Below are 21,751 nucleotides of genomic sequence, written 5' to 3' on the forward strand. Positions count from 1 at the left end.
CATGACAGGCTGCGGCCGGAAGGAGAGGTAGGGCGCGGCCATGACAGAGAAAGTCTTGAAAGGGCTAAGGCTGCCCCCGCCGCCCTGCCACGCCGGACTGAGACCGGAAAAGACGAGGCTAGGCGGGCTGGGCCCCACCATGACAACTAAACCGGAACTGGGGAGCCCTTGTCCTAGGCTACCGAGCAATAGCCTGTTTGCGTATCAGGGGCGGAGCCTGGGCACTGCGGAGGCGGGGCCAATTACTGAAACGCAGGCATTCTGGGGGCGAGGCCAGGATCCGCCGAAGGGGCGGGGTTTGTCACGGGGGTGGGGCTTGTTAAGGACCGGGGTCCTTGGTTGGTCTCGGCGCCGGGGAGGTCCCTCCCTGGGGGTCCCGGGGGAGGGCAGGTGCTGACAGGCATACAGAACACAGCCACAGCTCACCAGAGCGATCATGAAATAATGATTACACACACATGTTACTACTTTAACATAAATATACGAAAAATTGTTTATTTGAGATTACGTATGTTGTGTAATGTTTACTCTCCTACTATTGCTTGAGCAAAACCACAATAGGGCTAATTAACAGCGGCACTTAGTAGTATTTGGTAGTACTACAAATAGAAAACATTGTTTCTCAAACAATATGTTTGAGAAAAATGTATAACGACGCTTTTATGTTTCTTTCCTCTCACATAAAAATTTATTTGAACTGCTTTTTAAACTCTATAGGATATTTATATTTGTAGGTTATATTGTTGCATATTCTTAGGGTAGTAACTGTAAGACTTCGTAAAAGGAGAACATAATAAATGCAGTAGGACTTCGTTAATATTCTTTTTTTTAATTTTTTTTAATTTTTGAGAGAGCGTGAGTGAGCAGGGGAGGGGCAGAGAGAGAGGGAGAGAGGATCCCAAGCAGGCGCTGCGCTGTCAGCTCAGAGCCAGAGGCAGGGCTCCAACTCACTAATTGTGAATCATGACCTGAGCCGAAATTTGATGATAAATTGACTGAGCTACCCGGGCGCCCCTTTAGTTAACATTGTATATTTAATGAAAGTAATGATGACGTTTCTTTCTGTCCCATTACACAGTAGAATATCTTTACTCTTTCAGTTTTCTTTTCCAATAATACTTATCTGAGTGGACTGCAACCCTTAGGACAGCTTTTTGTTTTATATAGTGATAAAACGAATGCAGTCAAAGGTGATATCACTGATTTGCTTCCCTGCTTTTATCAAGCCCACGGATTACTCAGATTCTTGGTGTCATTCTAATGTGATAACATGAAGCTGAATATTGTCTCGACTAAAGCCTTGCAGAATGGATTTTACTTGTTAGGTTTTTGACTTGGATAGTTTCTAGATCTTAAAAATAGGGTGCGTTTGTTTGTTCTGGAGACCCTATTCGTCAATCAGGTCTTTGCATCTATACATTCATAATACATTGCTATCTGTGTCCAAAATGTTCATTATTTTTGAACACTCTAGAGCACATTGGATGTCATCGTAAGTTAAACCTCCCTTTCTCAGGGACAATGGTTTTTAAGCACATAGGTAATTTGAAATTGTGATATCAAAGCTAGACTCCAAATAGCTACTTTATTCAGAAAGAAACTGAGAATATCCTGTTAAATTTGTTGATTTAATTGTTTTAATTTAAAAAAATGTTTAAATTTTAGAAAAAAATTTGAGAGGGAGAGAGAGAGAGAGAGAGAGAGACCGTGAGTGGGGGAGGGGCAGAGGGAGAGAGAGAGAGAGAGAGAGAGAGAGAAAGAGAGAGAGAAAGAGAAAATCTTAAGCAGGCTCCACGCTCAACACAGAGCCAGCCCAACGTGGGGCTCTACCCCACGAGCCTGAGATCATGACCTAAGCTGAAGTCAAGAGTTGGAAGCTCAACTGACTAAGCCACCCAGGTGCCCCTTGACTGCCCATTTCTGAATACATTTTGAAATCTGAATCAGTCCTTATTGCAAAAAAGTGAGTCTTTTTTAGGGGCACCTGGGTGGCTCAGTTGGTTAAGCGTCCAACTTCAGCTCAGGTCACGATCTCACAGCTCATGGGTTCCAGCCCCACATCAGGCTCTGTGCTGACAACTCAGAGCCTGAACCCTGCTTCAGAATTTGTGTCTCCCTCTTTCTCTCTACCCCTCCCCCGCTCACACTCTTTCTCTCAAAAATGAATAAATGTTTAAAAAAATGAGTGGTTTTTTTTTGCCATATGAGGTTTTAGGAGCAGTCACTTCATACCTGTCTGGGGTCCTATGGCTTCTTCAAAGATCATCGGAGAGTTTTAGAGAAACAGTACCTAAGTTTCTGCTTTACTAGAATTGTTTTCTCCACTCTAATCTTCAATGCATTTCCAAATTAGAGGACATTTTTCTTTTGTCTATTTTGGAACTGATATTATGACGGTCAACTAAAAAAAAAAACACCTTTTTTTCAAAGTTTGTTTCTTTTATTATTTTTTTTAACGTTTATTCATTTTTGAGAGACAGAGAGAGACAGAGCATGAGTGGGGAAGGGGCAGAGAGACAGGGCGTCACAGAATCTGAAGCAGGCTCCAGGCTCTGAGCTGTCAGCACAGAGCCCGATGCGGGGCTCGAACCCACAAACTGTGAGACCATGACCTGGGCCGAAGTCAGACGCTCAACCAACTGAGCCACCCAGGCGCCCCTATTTCTTTTATTTTGAGAGAGAGAGTGTGTGTGTGAGAGAGAGAGGAGAATCCTAAGCAAGATCCACACTGCCAGCGCAGAGCCCAAAGTGGGGCTCGAACCCATGAACTATGAGACCATGATCTGAGCCAAAGTCAAGAGTCAGATGCTTAACTGACTGAGCCACCCACGCCTTTATTAGAGCGGTTTTAGGTTCAAGCAAAATTGGGAGAAGGGTACATGATTTCCTGTATATCCTCTGCCACCTCAGATATATAGCACCCTGATTAGCAACATCCCTCACCAGAGTGGTACATTGTTACAAATAATCCCAGTGCCTGTAGTTCATCTTTGGGTTCACTCTTGGTCCTGTACATTTTATGGGCTTGGACACATACAGAATGAATGTATCCATCATTACAGTATCAAACAGAGTAGTTTTACTGCCCTACAAGTCCACTGTGCTCTGTCTCCTCATCTCTCCTTCTCTCACCTCCTGGGAACCACTGATCTTTAGTGTCTTCCATAGTTTTACCTTTTCCGTAATATATCATTGGAATCATACAGTGTGTCCCCTTTCCTGATTGGCTTTTTCCGCTTAGTAATATGAATTTATGGTTCCTCCATATCTTTTTATGGCTTTATATCTCACTTCTTTCCAATGCTGCAGAATATTCCATTATCAGTTTGTTTATCCATTCACATACATCTTGGGTCTTCCAAGTTTTGAATTATGAGTAAAGCTGCTATAAACCTCTCTGTGCAGACTGTTTGCTCATTGATGGCTACATGGTGACTTCTAATTAATTCTCGACGTTATTGAGATATAATTGACACATATCATTGGGTAAATTTAAGGTGTACAATGTGATGATTTGGTGTATGTATATATTGCAACATGCTTACCACAATACAGCTGACACCCTTTTAACCCTTTACCTCGCCATTTTTTAAGTTTATTTATTTTGAGAGAGAGAGAGAATCCCAAGTGGGCTCCGTACTGCCAGCACAGAGCCCAATGTGAGGCTCAACTCACAAACCGTGAGATCATGACCCAAGTCAAAGTCGGACACCTAACTGACTAGCCACCCAGGCGCCCTTCACCATTTTTTGTTGTTGTTACAGTGAGAACATTAGAGCTCTACTTTCACAGCCACTTTCAAGTATACAATATTGTTAATTATAGTCACCATAATGTATACTAGATACTCAGAATTTACATCTTATAACTGAAAGTTTATATTCGAACCGACATCTCTCCATTTCTCCCACTACTTGGCCCCTGGCAACCACCATTCTCTCGAGTTCCATGTCTTTAGGTTCCACACGTAAGTGAGATCATACAGTATTTGTCTTTATCTGTCTGACTTATTTCACTTAGCATAATGCCCTCAAGGTCCACAGGTCCAACCATGTTTCTACAAAAGGCAGGATTTCCTTCTTTGTGACTAGTATTCTAATACATATATTAGAATATTATATATATGTGTGTATATATATATATATATATATAAAATCTCACATTTAGCTTTATATATAATATTTTCTTTATCCATTCATATGTTGGTGGACACTTAGGTTGTTTCCATGTCTTGGCTATTATGAATAATGCTGTCATGAACATGGGTGTGTAACTATCTCTTTGAGTTAGCGATTTCATTTCCTTCAGATATATGCCCAGAAATGGGATTGCTGGTAGTTCCATTTTCAGTGTTTTTGAGGAGCCTTCATACAATTTTCCATAGTGGCTGTATCAGTTGACATTCCCACCTACAGCGCACAAGCGTTCTACTTTATCCACGTCCTTGTCAACATTTGTTATCACATGTCTTTTTTTTTTAACGTTTATTTATTTTTGAGACAGGGAGAGACAGCATGAATGGGGGAGGGTCAGAGAGAGAGGGAGACACAGAATCTGAAACAGGCTCCAGGCTCTGAGCTGTCAGCACAGAGCCTGACGCGGGGCTCGAACTCACGGACCGCGAGATCATGACCTGAGCCGGAGTCAGATGCTTAACTGACTGAGCCACCCAGGCACCCCCACATGTCTTTATTATAATAGTAACATTAACAGGTGTGAGGTGATATATCAGATCGGTTTCAATTTGCATTTCCCTGACGATTAGTGATGTTGAGCATCAACTGGCCATCTCTATGTCTTCTTTGGGAAAATGTCCATTCAAGTCCTCTGCCCATTTTTAAATTTATATATGTTGGCTATTAACCCCTTGTCATATAGATGATTTGCAAATATTTTCTCCCGTTCCATGGGTTGCCTCTTCATGTTGTCATCTCTTTTGCTGTGCAGAGCATTTTGGTTTGATACAGTCCCCCTGGTTCCATGCTTGTTCATTCCTTGTTCATTTTTGCTTTTGTTGATTGTGCTTTCGGTGGCGTATCCAAAAACTTATGGCTGAGACCAAAGTGGAGGGAATTATTCCCTAGGTGTTCTTGTGGAATCTTTATGGTTTTGGGTCTTGTTAAGTCCGTAATCCATTTTGAGTTAATTTTTGTGAGTGGTGTAAGATAGAGGTCCAAATTCATTCTTTTCCCTGTGGATAGCCAGTTGTCCCAGCACCATTTACTGAAGAAACTATCCTTTCCCTCTTGATTATTCTTGGCTGCCTTGATGAACATTAGCTTACTGTATATGCGGGGATTTATTTCCGGGCTCTTGTTTCTGATCCATTGGTCTATGTGCCTGTTTTTATGGTAGTTATCATACCATTTTGATTACTGTCACTTTGTAGTATAGTTTTACGTGGTTTTTTTTTTTTTTAACGTTTATTTATTTTTGAGACAGAGAGAGACAGAGCATGAACAGGGGAGGGGCAGAGAGAGAGGGAGACACAGAATCTGAAACAGGCTCCAGGCTCTGAGCTGTCAGCACAGAGCCTGACGCGGGGCTCGAACTCAAGACCGCGAGATTGTGACCTGAGCCGAAGTCGGCCGCTTAACCTACTGAGTCACCCAGGCGCCCCTGTAGTATAGTTTTAGATCAGGAAAAATGATGCCTCTGCTTAGTCCTTTTTTAGGATTGCTTTGGCTATCTAGGGACGTTTGTAGCTCCACACAAATTTTAAGATTTTTATTTCTATTTCTGTGAAAAATGGCATTGGAATTTTGATAGATATTGCATCAAATCCCCACATGGCTTTGTGTAGTGTAGACATTTTAACATCAGCTTTTCTGATCCATGAACATGAGCTCTATTTCCATTTATTTGTGACTTTAAATTCTTTCATCAAAATGTAATTTTGATGTTGGATATTAACCAATATCTAAAGCTCTAGGCAGAGCTTTTACTTCTTTAGTTCCATTCATATCTCGGCACTTTGGTCTCTTTGATGCTGTTGTAAATGGGATTATTGTCTTTTTCAGCTAGTTCACTGTTGGTGGGTAGAAATGCAACTGAATTTAGCATGCTCATTTTGTATTTTAAAACTTTTTTGGGTGGCTTAGTCGGTTAATCGTCCGACTCTTGGTTTTGGCTCAGGTCATGATCTCACGACTGGTGAGTTGGAGCCCCACACTGGGGTCTGTGCTGGCAGCGCAGAGCCTGCTTGGGATTCTCTCTGTCTGTCTGTCCCTCCCTGCTTGCATGCACTTTCTTTTTTTTTTTTAATTTTTTTAACGTTTATTTATTTTTGAGACAGAGAGAGACAGAGCATGAAGGGGGGGAGGGTCAGAGAGAGGGGGACACAGAATCTGAAACAGGCTCCAGGCTCTGAGCTGTCAGCACAGAGCCTGACGCAGGGCTCGAACCCACGGACCGCGAGATCGTGACCTGAGCGGAAGTCGACCGCTTAACCGACTGAGCCACCCAGGCGCCCGGCATGCACTGTCTTTCAAAATACACATTTTTTTAAAGTCTTAAGCAAAGGTAAGTTGGGATGGCATTGTCTCTCTTTCCAGCCTGATACAGGAAATCTTTCTTCCCGGTTATTTTAAGAATAGCAATTAAAAAAATTTTTTTTACATCTCTCTCTCCCTCTATCTGCCGCTTGGCTGCTCATGCTCTCTCTCAAAAATAAATATTAAAAAAAAAAAAAACTTTTCTGAATGTTTTAGTTCTAACAGTTTTTTGATAGTCTTTAGGATTTTCTATATACAAGATCATATTATCAACAGATGGTTTTACTTCTTCCTTTCTGATTTGGCTGTCTTTTGTTTCTTTTTCTGGCTTAACTGGGCGGGACTTCCAGAATTATGTTGAAAAGGAGTGGTGGGAGTGGGCACTCTTGTCTTGTTCCTGATTTTATTTTTTAAATTTATGCTTATTTTTGAGAGAGAGGCAAAGAGAGAGGGAGACAGAGGATCCAAAGTGGGCTCCGTGCTGACAGCACAGAGCCCAATGCAGGGCTTGAACTCACGAACTGTGAGATCATGACCTGAGCCAACTGAGCCCAGGTGCCCCTTGTTCCTGCTTTTAACCTTTCACTAATGGGTATGATGTTGGCAGTATGTTTCTCATATACAGCCTCTATTATGTTGAGGTGTATTCCTTCTATACCCAATTTGAATGTTTTCTATCATGAAAAAATGTTGAGTTTTATCAAATGCTTTTTCTGCATCTGTTGAGATAATCACACAATTTTTGTCTTTCATCCTTTTAATGTGCTATATCATATTTATTGATTTGTGTGTGTTGAATCATCTTTGCATCCCAGGGAAAAATCCCATTTGGTTATGGCATATGATCCTTTAATGTCCTGTTGAATTTGGTTTGCTAATATACGGAGAAATGTTGCATCTATATTCATCAGGGATATTGGCCTGTGTGCACATATATACTGGATGGCGGCAAAACAATACTCCAGGCATTTCTTAGTTTAGTTTACACTTTTATTTCTTAAGTTAATACACAGTACCGTGTCACATTTGATAGATTCCATGCTTCTGTGTTCTGGTACTTAGCACAATGCCTGGCCCATTGGGAGGATCAGTTAATATTTACTGAAAAACACCCATAAAGGTTAACAATATTGATTCATTCTACCTAACTGAAGTTCCTTGAGTCATAGATTTTTAAATAGTTTTCAACGAACATATTAATAACTTGTTCGCGTCAATATTTTCTTTTTTTTTTTAATTTTTTTTAACGTTTATTTATTTTTGAGACAGAGAGAGACACAGCATCAACGGGGGAGGGGCAGAGAGAGAGGGAGACACAGAATCGGAAGCAAGCTCCAGGCTCTGAGCCATCAGCCCAGAGCCCGACGTGGGGCTCGGACTCGCGGACCGCGAGATCGTGACCTGAGCCGAAGTCAGACGCCCAACCGACTGAGCCACCCAGGCGCCCCACACGTCAATATTTTCAATGATTCCTCTGCGCTCTGTCTTTCAAATAATATTTTATTTTACATTTTTAAAAAGTTAATTTGAGAGAGAGCTGAGGGGGGGGGGGGGCGCAGAGAGAGAGAGGGAGAGGGAAAATCCCAAGCAAGCTCCTGGGGGTCAGCGCAGGGCCCAAAGCAGGGCTTGATCCCATGAACTGAGAGATCATGGCCTGAGCCAAAGTCAGATGCTTAACTGACTGAGCCACCCAGGCTCCCCTCAACTTTTACATTTAAGGATACGGCAATGGACATAGCAAGTTCTCTGGCTTATGGAAGGGAGAAATCTACTCCAAAGACTGGGCAAAATTTGTAACTAAGAAATAAAAATATGATGAAAGCTAACTTCCCTTCAGCTTTATAGAAGTTAGTAACAGGGGAGCCTGGGTGGCTCAGTCAGTTAAGCAGCTTGAACTCGGCTCAGGTCATGATCTCAGGGTTCATGAGATCAAGCTTCCCGCATCAGTTCTATACTGATGGCATAGAGACTGTTTGGGACTCTCTCTCTGCCCCTCTTCTGCTTGTGTGTGTACTCTTTCTCTCTTAGAAAAGAAGTCAATAATGTACCTTGTTGTGTCTTATGCAACAGAATATTTCCCTACTGTGTTAAGAAAAAAACAAACAAACCCAGAGCAGGACAGTAGTAGTTAAAGCAGTAAAAGCAAGTTTTATTCAGGAATTACTGCAATAGGGGGAAAAAGAGGCCTCAGTATAGAACTGGAACCCATCCCCAGTACAGCACAAAGTGGGGGTTTATAGCCGAGGAGCAGGGTTGGGGTCAGTAGATGGAACACTACTAAGGAAACCTCAGGGATGGAAGGATTCTAGTTAAACAGATCTAACAGGATTCTTGCTGTGGGCAGGCCAGGGTGGTCAGATGCCATACAAAGGAAAACCCGGTCACTTCCGCTTACATTTATTAAAGGATGTGATAAAGGATACATGATCAGTTAGATGAAGAGATACATGGAGTGAGGTCTGGGAGGGTCCCGAGCACAGGAACTTCTGTCCCCATGGAGTTGGGGTACATCATGCTCCCAGTGTGGATGTGTTCACCCATACGGAAACTCTCTGAACCCCATACTATTGGGATTTTTATGGAGGCTTCCTCACGTAGGCGTGACACATCATTAACTCCACTTCCAGCCCCTTTCCCCTTTCTGGAGGATTGGGGAGGGCGTATGGAGCTGAAAATTCCAAGCTTCTAATCATGGCTTGGCCTTTTGCTAACAGTCAGAAAGACTCCCCTCCAGGAGTCATCCAGGAGCCCATCCAGAGTTGCCTCATTAGAACAAGACATTCCTACCACTCAGGATATTCCAAGGAATTTAGGAGCCCTGAATCAGGAACTGCGGTTAAAGACCAAATATTAGAAAACGAGATGCTCCTAGTGTCTTAGCACTTAGGAAATTAGAAGGCTTTCAGGAGCCTGTGCCAAGAACCAGGGACAGAGACCAATATATATTTTCTATTATTTCACAGACACCAAAGGTGGGGTGTGTGTGTGAAGAATATTATGAGATATTGAGGGTGGGGAGTTCTCTTTAAACTGACTTGGCAAGGTTCTTGCTACAACTGGGTGATGCAGGCCAGACAAGGGCAGGCTGCAAGGTCTAGAGGAGAACGACTCAAGTTTAGTCAGGGAGAGTCTTTGTCATTGGCTATCGTGAAGCCAGTTAAATTGTGGTATCATTTTGAGACCGATCATCCAGAGTTTAAAGAAAAAGGAATTGAATTATTCTAAGTATAGATATCATGGCTTTCTTTAAACATCAAAAATTATTACAGATTCCCAAACTAGACATGAAAAGGCTACTGAAGCATCCTTCAGGTTTTAATTTCTAGTAAGGTATGTATCAATCACTATAAGACACGTAAACAAAAAGGCCTCTGGGGGCATCCCTCCCCCACGCTTTTAAGAGTAAAGGGTTCCTGAGAACCAAGTGGGAAAGCCACTGTGAATTATCCCCAGCCTTACAGGTGCATTTCTTGCACTGATCTCAAGAAGAGCCATCGAGAGAAAATCCTAAGCACCTCTCTGTATCAGCCCTTGGCCAGGCCTACATGTTTTGGTTTTTTTAGGCCAGGAAGCTGGTGTCTGGGGACCTGAGGGACTTTTGGCCACAGTTTTGCTTTTTCCCTCTCTTTTCTCATTTTTTCTTTTCTTTCCCATCTTTATTTAGTTTGTTGGTACTGTTAGGGGGCACTTTTAGTTAGCATTCCTAGCAGTGAGTCACTGAGCTGCGGGGGCCTTGCGGCCATCCCCGTGACCGGGAGAGCCACAGTGACCACCACCGGCTCCTCAGGACCGTCGGCCAGGGCAGCTTTGCCCAGGTGGGGTTGGTCTGGCACAACCCGAGTGGGACAGAGGCGTCCATGAAGGTCATTAACAAGAGTCAGCGGGGCTCCTCCAGCCTCCAGAGACTATTCCTTGAAGTCCAGAGCATGAAGGCCCTGAATCACAACCCCCGAGTCGTGAAACTACTTGAGGTCGCTGGCACCATGGAAGCAGGCGACCCGGTCACGGAGTCCACTAGCGAAGGACAGGTGTTTGAACTGCGCCATGCCTGCATGAGAAAGGGGGAGCCCCGAGGCAGATTCTGCCAGATAGCGCCCACTGTGTGGTACTACCACCAGGAAGGTGTCATCCACAGGGACCTAAAGCCAGAGAGCCTGCTTTTGGAATCCGACCCGAACATCGAGGTCGCATACTCTGGATTCAGCAATGAGTTCACCGCCGCCCATAAGCTGACCCCCTGCTGTGGTAGTCCCCCTTGGGTGGAGCCTGGAGCCATCCTCTATACAATGACTGTCCAGTGACCAGCAGGTCCCTGCCTTGGCAGGACTTCAGGGAGCTGTGGGAGCGGGTGCTGAGCAGGATATACCACGTTCCCCTTTCCACGTCTGTGCAGCGTGGGAGACCTGCTAGAGAGATTCCTGCCCCTCAGTCCCAGTGAGAGAAGCGCTTTAGAGGAAACCATGAAGGGCCCATGGATGACCATGGCCCGTGAAGCAGAACTACTAAAGCCTTAAAGTGAGCCACTCCCTGACTACAAGGATCCCTGGCAGAACTGAGGTGACATTAGCTGTGGGCTATGAGTGGGACCAGATCCAGGACCTGCTGAGGGGCCAGAATTAAGAGGAAGTGATGGCCAACTACCTGATCCTAGGCTGCAAGAGCCCCAAGGTGGAGGGTGGACCATTGCTGCGAAGCCTCTGCCTTCAGCTGATCCTGCCAATAGTTGCTGTCCTTCCAGCTCCCACAGGCTTCAGCCCAGGGTCTCTGCCGACCCGGAGGAGCCTGGTTTCGGTGGGCCTGCCCACCTCTGCTGTGTTCTGTAACTCAAAAAGTCAGCGGCCTGGGGCGCACTGGGAGTCAGTGGAAGGCCAGCAGCCCATCCAAAGGGCCTGCCAGTCCCCCACCAAGACACAAGGACCATCCCTTTCCCCAGCACAGTCCCTAGTGTGACCCTGGGGCCTCCCCTCCACCCACAGCATCAGCAGCAGTGGTGATGCCCCACACGGAACCAGCTGCCCCCAGGGTTTGTCCTACAACTGGCAACTCCCTCCATGCTGGGCGGCCTGGTGATAGGACCCCAGCCTCTCCCTCTGGCAACCCCCAAGGCTGAATGGGCTGCTGGGAGCTTCTTCAACTTCTTACTCAGGCAGATACCGTGTTTCAGGCCACCTGGAAAGAACCGATGTGGCCCTTAAACCACAATGAAGCCAATGAAAGCTCACGTGGTGGATAGCCAAAGAAGGGACAAAACCAAAGACTGTTTTTATATGGGCAGCAAGAAGATCCTGAGCTCCACCGAGCCCAGCAGCAGGTGTGGGAGGTGGGCCAGGGCTGACACAGACAGCCGTGGGGACGGGAGTGGTGCAAGGAGCTTACGGCTTGTATGTGGGGACACCGAGGACCACGGGCAGGGAAGGATGGCAGGTGCAGACTGCCAAGGTGGTCTGCACGGGATTCAAATCAAGGGAGTACCTGTGCTTCCACAGCATTCAAAAGCACTGAATCAAAAAATAATGGTGGGCTTAAAGGATGGCTGGGTGCCACTGGGGAGATAAGAAGAGAGGCTGGTCCTGGCTTCGGGCAGGTCCTCTGTCCCAACCTGGGTGAATCTTCAGAGACTGGACTGTCGTCCTGGGGTACTTCTTCCCTCCTACTCTTTTCTCTCGTCTTCTGTGCTTATCAGGGACGGGAGATGCTTCTGTAGAAACAAACACAATAAAAAAACCACATTTAATGGGAAGGGATTTAACATGTATTTCCTTTTTTTTAAGACGGGAAGTAGGACTTATTGGTGGGCATGAACAGAGAAGGGGCAGTGCCGAGGTTCTCATGAGCACAGAGCCCTCCATTTGTCCAAGGGACCATGATAAGGGATACATTTGACCCCATAGCCATCTGGGGTGAGCAGCTTTTCAGCAACTATGTCTTCAAATTTATCCACGTTAAAGTCCCACTTCTTGGAAATGTGGATTTTCGGGCGGCCAGGGAACTTGAACTTGGCCCTACGTAGGGCCTCAATTACATGCTCCTTATTCTGCAGTTTGGTGCGAATGGACATGATCACTTGGCCAATGTGGACCCTGGCCACTGTGCCCTGGGGCTTTCCAAATACACCCCACATACCTGTCTGGAGCCTAGACTGGAGCCTAGACTGTGGCATGAGGCCACACCTCAATGTCCACTGGAAAGGGCTGTCTCCAAGGTCCCTTAGGGCAACCTGTACAATCAACAGGCTGCACACACTACCAAGGAGGCTACTGTTTGCAGCCATTGCACACTGGGCTCCCATGGGGAAAGAGCACAGTCGGCTTAATTGGCTGCATTGACATCTATTTTCTGAGTTGCTTTTAAATTTTGTTTGATGTTTATTTTTGAGCGTGAACGAGAGAGCGAGCGAGCGAGGGAGGGGCAGAGAGCGAGGGAGACACAGAATCCAAAGCAGGCTCCAGGCTCTGAGCTGTCAGCACAGGGCCCGACGCAGGGTTCGAACCCACGAACCATGAGATCATGACTTGAACGGAAGTCAGATCCTTAACCGACTGAGCCACCCAGGCGCCCCTGAGTTGCTCTTAATGCTGGACTGTGGGAGGTGATTATTGACACGACTGGTTCTCATTCATGTTTGTCTCAGAGAACACTGGGCTGTCACTTCCTTCAGCAGGTTTGATAATAGTAATATTAACACCAACAAATACCAGTAGCATTTACTAGTGGCCCCAGACCTTCTACACCATTTCAATCCCTTTTAGGTAAAAGTGCCCATTTACCAGACTAGGAAATGAATGTTGAATGGGGTTAAGCAGTTTGTACAATCGCAGAGCTGGTGTCCAGAGCACGTGCTTTGAATCTTGGGTCTACAGCCTCCCTTGGCTCAGGCCTGGGGCTTCTGCAGTCCCGCTTTTGACATCCTGTTGAGGTTGTTACACCGAGTCTCTTGATTAATGGACAATTCAGTAATACACAAGACGACACCAAACACTTGTGCGGTAATCTTCAGAGCTTCTTGTGAATTCGCTTGTTTGCGGGCCCCTAAGTCCTCTGCGTACGCAGGACACGGTCCTGAGTACAAATTCTACCTCAAAAATATGAAAGAAAAATGAAGTTGTCCAGAGTGCTGGCAACACTGAGGTGGTATGGAGCCCTGTTCAGCCCGAGGGACAGTGCCTTGTAGGCCGGTTAGCACACAGGTGGGCCCCCTGGTGTGGGAGCCTGATCCGGATCTAAACGCGTCTACGGTGGTGCCCAGCAGGGTGGCCTTCCCGCTCTTCTCCTGCCTCCTGTCAAAATCTTACTAGCTAGAGAACAAATGTAGACTGATGTCTTGCGGATGAACTCCTATATATTAAAATTCACTTACTGGGGCGCCTGGGTGGCTCAGTCGGTTCAGCGTCCGACTTCGGGTCAGGTCATGATCTCGCGGTGCGTGAGTTCCAGCCCCGCGTCGGGCTCTGTGCTGACAGCTCAGAACCTGGAGCCTGTTTCAGAATCTGTGTCTCCCTCTCTCTCTCTGACCCTCCCCCGTTCATGCTCTGTCTCTCTCTGTCTCAAAAATAAATAAACGTTAAAAAAATAAAAAAATAAATAAATTTAAAAAAAAATAAAATAAAAAAATAAATAAAATTCACTTACTGGACTCAAGAGCCCTTTTCCCTATCCCAGTGCTTTTTATTCATGTACAAATTAACTAGAACTCGCCTGAGTACACCCACTCGCTCCAGAGCTGCTGGGTCACATCTGTGCCCAGGCATCCGCCCCTAGAGGATCTATCCCCTATCCTCCCAGGCATGGGGAAGAGACATCTCATTTAGGGCGAGTGTTGAGCTTTTTCCAGAGGCACACCGCTCGGTGAGGTCACTGAAGAGTTCTGGAAGGGTCCTCGATTGAAAATTTGGTGGCAGTTCTTCTTTGGCAGGTCCCCGGGGTTGAGGTGCAATCCTGTGGCCTCCGCCTTCTTGATGATCATAGTCCTGGCACATAACAGTGCTCCCCAAGTAGTGTTTCTCCTCTTTTGCCTGCAAGGGAGTTACGAAAAAAGGAATTGCAGGGAAATTTCAGAAGAGACTACTATGTATAGCCAAGGTGAGGGTCGGGAGTGTTTTGTGGGTGAGGCAGATTTGAAGCCGAGGCCTGACCAGAACTTTTGGGATCCTGAGTCCTCACGTGAGGGCCATCATTTTTTTCTACTGCATGTGCTGCACGTGCCGGTTTCCAGGCTGCCTGCTGTTGGGAGGGCAGTTTTGAGCTTGTATGTAACACAGATCCGTTAGTGGTGTGGCCTGGAGCCCTGGCTGGAAAGGATCCTGAGGTCAAGGTCAGGCCCAGTAGAACACAGCCCTACTTATTAGGCATCTGTAATAGTTATAGTTCCTAGTACTGCCTTCACTGTTGCTCCCTTTTGTACTAAGATGATGTTAAAGGACTGTGTGGCAGAGCTTAACATAACCTGGTTACAACAGAAGCTTCTGAGTCAGAGAGCTCTCTTATCACCCTGCATATATCTGGGTATGGTGTATTTACAAGCACATATATTTATAGGCACTGCAGTTGTGCTTGGGATTTGCACCCTGACTCAGGCATTAATTTATTTAAAAGAATATCTTAACATTTTCAAAGAATTGAGCATTTTAATTTTTTTTTTTAATGTGTATTTATTTGAGAACATGTGCATGAGTGGTGGAGGAGCAGAGAGAGAGGGGGGCGGAGAGAGAGAACCCCAAGCAGGCTCCATACTGTCAGTGGGGAGTCCAATGCAGGGCTCAATCCCATGTACTGTGAGATCGTGACCTGAGCCGACACCAAGGGTCAGATGCTCAACCAACTGAGCCACCCAGGAGCTCCAAGCTGAGCATCTTTAAATTCCCTATTTCTGTTACTTCTAATTGTATTGCATTATGGGCCAGAAATATAATGTGTTCAATATTTGTCCTTTTATATTTACTAAATATATATTTTTTTGTTTTTAAAATATAATCAAAGGTATTTCCATTTCTTTGACGCTGGCTTGGTTTCTAAACATTCACTTTGTTGAGACATTCTTTTGGGTATATACATACAGATCAGTTATGTTTTCATTGTTTTGTATGCTTTTGTGTTTTTTTAAAACCATTTTGGGCCCTTCATTCTCTCTTAATACATTTCTTTCCAAGCCTCCCATGCTCAATAGATTCTATGATTTACTGTTTCTCAGTTAAGATTGCTTTCAGCTCTAGATACCAGAAAATCTGACACACAGTAGTATGAACAAGCAAGGAGAGGAGATGAGGTCAAAAAGGTAGGCAGGGGTCAGGTTATCTGGTTACCTAAGCTTTTATTTTATTGCAGTGAGAAGCCAGTGAGAGGGTTAAATGGGGATAGGAGGGAGTGGAGGGGGAGTGGGGTGTCTGTGGGGGGTGGGGGTTGGGGTTAACATATATCATGGTTTTCTTTTTTTTTTTTTAAGTTTGTTTATTTAATTTTGAGAGAGAGAGAGAGAAAGAGCAAGCTTGCACATGGGAGAGGCAGAGAGGGAGGGAGGGAGAGAATCCCAAGCAGGCTCCATGCTGTCAGCACACAGCTTGATGTGGGTCTCAATTCAACAAACCATGAGATCATGACCTGAACCAAAATCAAGAGTCAGCTGCTTAACCGACTGAGCCACCCAGGCACCCCTGTCTTTCATGTTTAAAAAAAAATTTTTTAATGTTTCTTTATTTCTGAGAGAGAGAGAGAGAGAGCATGAGCAGGGGCAGAGCAGAGAGAGGGAGACACAGAATCCAAAACAGGCTCCAGGCTCCGAGCTGTCAGCACAGAGCCTGACGGCGGGCTCGAACTCACGAACCGCGAGATCATGACCTGAGCCGAAGTCGGACGCTTAACTGACTGAGCCACCCAGGTGCCCCTTCATGTTTTTTTATGGAGCGCTGTGGATGCTGACTGGAGAATGGACTCCAGGAGAGTATAGAGGGAAGCAGGAAGCTAGTTCGGAGGGCAGTGTTTGCAGAAGATCAGTAAGAGAGGACAGTGGCTGAAACTGGTTGTAGAAATGGATGCAATGAGAAGAGGCTGCAATCAGGATGCATGTCAAGAGGACTTGTTGGAGGACTGCATGTGGTGGGGTGGGAAGGGAAAGAGAGTCAGTGATGGCTCCTGAGTGCTCCCCTCAGAAAAGAAGACCCAGGCCTAGGGGTTCTCAGCAGATAGGTGGTATTCAAAGCTGGGAGCCTCTGTAGGTTTGCTCTGAGAAGAGAGGGCCCACAAGAAAGAGAAAGGGGCTGAGGGTCCCAGAGATCTGAAGGAGGAGGAGGAGGAATAAAAGGAAGATAGAGTAAGATGGGAGGGAATCGGGGGCGGGGGGGGGGGGGCTTGAGAATCTAGAGGAAAGAAGTGCTCAATCGTGTTTCAAATGCAGCTATAAGACTGAGAGAACAAAAACTGAAGCTTGAATTTAGCAAAATGGAAAACATTGGTGACACCATGAAAGCAAAGTGGTGTGGAGGAAAGCCGGAATGGAATGGGTTCAGGAGAGGAGAGGAGAGGTACCTGAATGGAGCAGAGGAAAATGGGAAATGGAGAGGACTCTGGGGTCAAAGGAGGTCTGTGTTAATGCACAACATTAGGGCACCTTTGTATGCTGATGTTGGCAAGGGATCATTACTGACACAGGACTGCAGAACTCTGGGGTCATAAGCTGAAAGGACTTCTCAGCGCCAAGTTTACTTGAAGTTATAGCTTTAATCTTTAAAGTCTTTAAAATCAGTGGGCTTTGGGGGCACCTGGGTGGCTTAGTCGGTTAAGCATCTGACTTCAGCTCAGGTCACGATTTCACAGTTCACGGGTTTGAGCCCCACATCGGGCTCTCTGCTGTCAGCACAGAGCACTCTTCAGATCCTCTATCCCCCTCCCCCACTTGCGCGCACTCTCTCTCTCTCAAAATAAATAAACTTTAAAAAATATATTTAAAAAATAAAATAAATGGGATTTTTGCCATCTAGTTCATAATACAGGCATACCCACAGAATATATCCCCCAATTAATGTTTTCCTGGAAGAATGTTTTCATTTTCAATACATAGCATAGAAGTTATTTCCCTCTCAACATTTTTAGCTGATATGTATATAAAGTTTATATTGAGTCTTTAAAAAAATACATTTTATTAAATTTTTTTAAATCTTTTTTTTTGAGAGAGAGACAGAGTGTGAGCAGGGGAGGGGCAGAGAGAGAAGGAGACGCAGAATCCGAAGCAGCCTCCAGGCCCTGAGCTGTCAGCACAGAGCCCGACGCGGGGCTCGAACTCACAAACAGTGAGATCATGACCTGAGCCGAAGTCGGACGTTCAACCGACTGAGCCACCCAGGCGCCCCCCCAAAAATACATTTTAAACAGCTTCAGAAAAAGTTCCACGTTGCTTCCAAATACAACCTGAAGGCTCATCACACTTTGGAGTGTTGGCAAGATGTACAACATCTGATGTTATTGGTCTACAAGTAGCCACTGCTAGTGCACACAAAGCACCTGTATGCCAATGACTATTTTTTTAATTTAATTTTTAAGTAAACTCTACTCCCAACGTGGGGCTCTAACTCCTGAGCCCGAGATCGAGGGGCTTTAGCGATTGAGCCAGCCAGATGCCACAAAATTGGTCGGGTTTTTTGATGGGACTTGCTATGCCTTATAATTTTTTCTGTTTAAAATAATGGGAAATAAGTTATCCTTAGGGTCTCTTCTTAGAGAAAGTCTGATATTTCAGGCATAGATTATGAACCATCGCTAATGGCATAGGACTTTCCAGCCTTGTCTTAGTTTTAAGTTTTCAATTACTTACCTTGGAAATGACTTCATTTCTTCCAAATCTTGTAGAATTGATGCTCCAGAAAGTCCTACCATGGATAGTTTGCCGTTTTGCATCCTCCCTGCACAGAATTGGAGCTGTGCATAAATTAGCTGGAGATGTGTGTCGTGACCTCATAATTGGAGTTAATCAGAAAAACTAAATAGAAAAATGACATAAGAAAATTATCACTACAACTCCCAACAGCGACAGATTGTTCTAATTATTCTGTCTTCTGAAAGGATATTTAAAAAGGGATATTTAGGGGCCCCTGGGTGGCTCAGTCCGTTAAGCCACTGACTCTTGATTTGGGCTCAGGTCCTGATCTCACGATCCCTGAGACTGAGCAGGAATCTGCAGCTTTGCACTGACAGCATGGAGCCTGCTTAGGATTCTCTCCCCCCATCCCCCCCGCCCCCGCCCCTCTGCTAGGCGTGCTCTCAAATAAATACTAAAAAAAAAAAAAAAAGACGGGTGCCTGGGTGGCTCAGTCCCTCAGGTGTGGGGCTCTGGATTTCAGCTCAGGTCACGATCTCAGGTTTGCGTCTAGTTCTGCGCTGAGTGCCCGGAGCCTGCTTGGGATTCTCTCTCTCTCCGCACCTCCCTTGCTCATGCTCGCTCTCTTTCAAAATACGTATATAAATTAAAAAAAAAAAAAAAGAAGATATTTATAAGGGGTTCCAAAGGAGCCCCTCCACAAACCTCCCTGACGTTTTGGGAAGGATGAACGGGAGCTTCTGGTCCAGCTGGCCAGTGTGAATTAGGCCAAGAGGTCCGAAATAAAATAATCAGCCACTTGGGACTCCCACCTGGGAGTCAGGGAAGTGGCTTGGGCGTGGTCTCCCAAGGGGGTTAGGAGGTCACTGACCTGCGCGCCGGAGGTGCCTATGTGTGTGCAGCAAGGGACTGCACTGGACAGTCCCTCTAAGAGGCCTGACAAGGTATTGGGAGTTCAACCAGCCGGGGGTCCAGGAGGCGTTGTGCAGGCAACCACACGACCAGCGGTCCATAAGGACGATTATGGGAACCCGGAGAGGCAGAGGTGATGACGGGAACCGTGGCTTCGAAAAGACAAGTTCCAGGTTTCCAGGTACCGGTATTTCTATTTTAACCGATGAGTTTCCGTTTCAAATACCGGCTTAGGAGCTTCCGCATGTGTTCTAAACCGCCTCCCCAACCGCCAGGCCTGAGCGAGCCGCTAGCCCCACCCCTACCGGCGGCACTGCGCATGTCCGAGGGGGCGTGGCAAGTGGGGGCGTGGCGAATGGGGGCGGAGCGAGGCAGCGGGAAGGGCGGGACGCGCTGGGTTCCTGGAGGCCAGGTTGTACCCCTGGCTAGCTCACCTCAGGCTTCCGGAGCTGTGGCACTTGCTGGCCTGCGAGAAATCCAGCTTTGGCCACAACAAATCGCGCCATCGGAAATTCGTGAAGATGCTCTATCACGATGACATCTCGAGTCAGGCTGTCCCGGGCCCGCCGGGCTGCGCTGGGTCTCTGGGGGGCGGGGCTCTCGGGAGACCAACGCTCCCTTGAGCGAGGCGGGTCGGCCGTTAGTACTCCGGGGGGCGGGGCGGAAGGCGGGGCCTCTCTTCCCCAAGAGGAGACTGAGGCTGCTTGCTGGGCTGAAGGACTACAACTCCCAGGACGTGCTGGACGTTGGGTGCTCCTTGAGGTTCAGGGTCTTCTGCTTCGATTTTGTGGGTCTGACATTTTGCTTACTCCATTCCCGTTCCAATGTGCTGCAGTAATTGTTTCGTAGGAGCCATTTGGTTGTATCTTGCAGTGTTTTTAGGGATCCCACCCTCACTACATAAGTCACTATGTACAATAAAAAATACAATAGCTACCTACTTGTAGTTGTCACGTCTGTCTTCTCCAATGGAGCTGTGAAGAATCCTAGTTACTTGTAGCTTCTTTCATTCTCATACACCTGGGGCCGCTTACAAACTGGGCATTCCATCTTTGGTCTCATTGACCTTATCCTTTTCATCTATTTTGTGATTTTAATTTTTTAAATCATTTTTTATTTTTTGAGAGACAGAGACAGAGTACTAGTTGGGGAGGAGCAGAGAGACAAGGAGACACAGAATCAGAAGCAGGCTCCAGGCTCTGAGCTGTCAGCACAGAGTCTGACGTGGGGCTCGAACCCACGAACCCCGAGATCATGACCTGAGCTGAAGTCAGACACCTAACCGACTGAGCCCCCGGGGCGCCCCTCATTTATCTTGAAATATACTTTGCTAATACAGTGGACACTGACAGGCATTTTTTTTTTTTTAATTTATTGGGGTACCTGGGTGGCTCAGTCGGTTAAGTACCAGACTCTTGATTTCAGGTCAGGTCATGATCTCACAGGTGGTGGGTTCCAGCCCCACGTTGGGCTCTGTGCTGACAGTGCAGAGCCTGCCTGGGATTTTCTCTCTCCCTCTCTCTCTGTTCCTCCCCTCCCCAAAATAAATAAATAAACTAAAAAAAGTAACTTTGTTGCTGAAAAATTCTATTGCCAAGTACTTGTCCTTATGAAAAGAAAAAGGAGAGCTTGAATATATTTGTTGAAAACAAACTGCTCGTTTTCTTGTCCTGTTCCCCCAGATATTTTGTGCATTTATATCACTTAAGAAAAGAGCGATAGTGTATGGAACAAACTATGAACTATTTTAAATATTGGAGTTCCACAGAATATTTCATTTTGAAATGGGGTGTGGAAAAAAAAAAGGTGACCATCTTTGAATTCAAATCCTAAGATTTGTTCAGCTTCAACAGTCTGTGAATCACTGGGCATTAGCAATAGGCCACGTATTGTATAAAGTGGTGCTTTTTTTTTTTTTCTTTCGGGGAAGTACTATATAAATGAAATATGCACATTATGTTTAAATATCAGGAAACTCGGGGCGCCTGGGTGGCTCAGTCGGTTAAGCGTCCGACTTCGGCTCAGGTCATGATCTCGTGGTTGGTGAGTTCAAGCCCCGCGTCAGGTTCTGTGTCTCCCTCTCTCTCTCTGACCCTCCCCCCTTCATGCTCTGTCTCTCTCTGTCTCAAAAATAAATAAACGTTTAAAAAATTTTTTTAAATATCAGGAAACTCAAATCCCATATTGAAAAGAATATATATTGAACAGAATCCTATTTACCTATTTACCTCCTTCTCCTCTCCTTCCTCCTCCTCCTCCTCTTCCTCCCCCTCCTCCTCTTCCTCCCCTTCTTCTTTTAAATTTTATTTTTTAATTTTTATTTTTATTAACATTTATTTATTTTTGAGACAGAGAGGGAGCATGAACAGGGGAGGGTCAGAGAAAGAGGGAGACAAAGAATCTGAAACAGGCTCCAGGCTCTGAGCTGTCAGCACAGAGCTTGACACGGGGCTGGAACCCGCGGACCGCGAGATCACGACCTGAGCCAAAGTCGGACGCTTAACTGAGCCACCCAGGCGCCCCTTAATTTTAGAGAGAGTAT

The 21,751-nt window shown here is 45.8% G+C and overlaps 2 long non-coding RNA genes and 1 other non-coding gene across 4 annotated transcripts; all 3 read right to left on the bottom strand.

Annotated features, from left to right (window-relative positions):
* Positions 1-8,622: 8,622 nt before the first annotated feature.
* LOC107180220 lies at positions 8,623-13,843 on the bottom strand. Its single transcript, XR_001510979.2, has 2 exons — positions 13,262-13,843; positions 8,623-12,192 (listed from the first exon to the last, which is right to left on the bottom strand). It is a non-coding gene; the product is annotated as an uncharacterized LOC107180220 (long non-coding RNA).
* Positions 12,684-12,817, bottom strand: LOC122236807. Its single transcript, XR_006215055.1, has one exon. It is a non-coding gene; the product is annotated as a small nucleolar RNA SNORA70 (small nucleolar RNA).
* A 285-nt stretch (positions 13,844-14,128) lies between the features above and the next one.
* LOC102967332 lies at positions 14,129-19,793 on the bottom strand. Of its 2 annotated transcripts, XR_006214749.1 has the most exons (4): positions 19,644-19,793; positions 19,169-19,402; positions 18,295-18,459; positions 14,129-14,506 (listed from the first exon to the last, which is right to left on the bottom strand). It is a non-coding gene; the product is annotated as an uncharacterized LOC102967332 (long non-coding RNA). The 2 variants fall into 2 exon arrangements; XR_001510978.2 differs by lacking the exon at positions 19,644-19,793 and having other exon boundaries at positions 19,169-19,492.
* Between the last annotated feature and the right edge of the window lie 1,958 nt (positions 19,794-21,751).

Source organism: Panthera tigris, chromosome A2 (assembly GCF_018350195.1).
Source record: "Panthera tigris isolate Pti1 chromosome A2, P.tigris_Pti1_mat1.1, whole genome shotgun sequence".
Classification (NCBI taxonomy): Eukaryota; Metazoa; Chordata; class Mammalia; order Carnivora; family Felidae; genus Panthera; species Panthera tigris.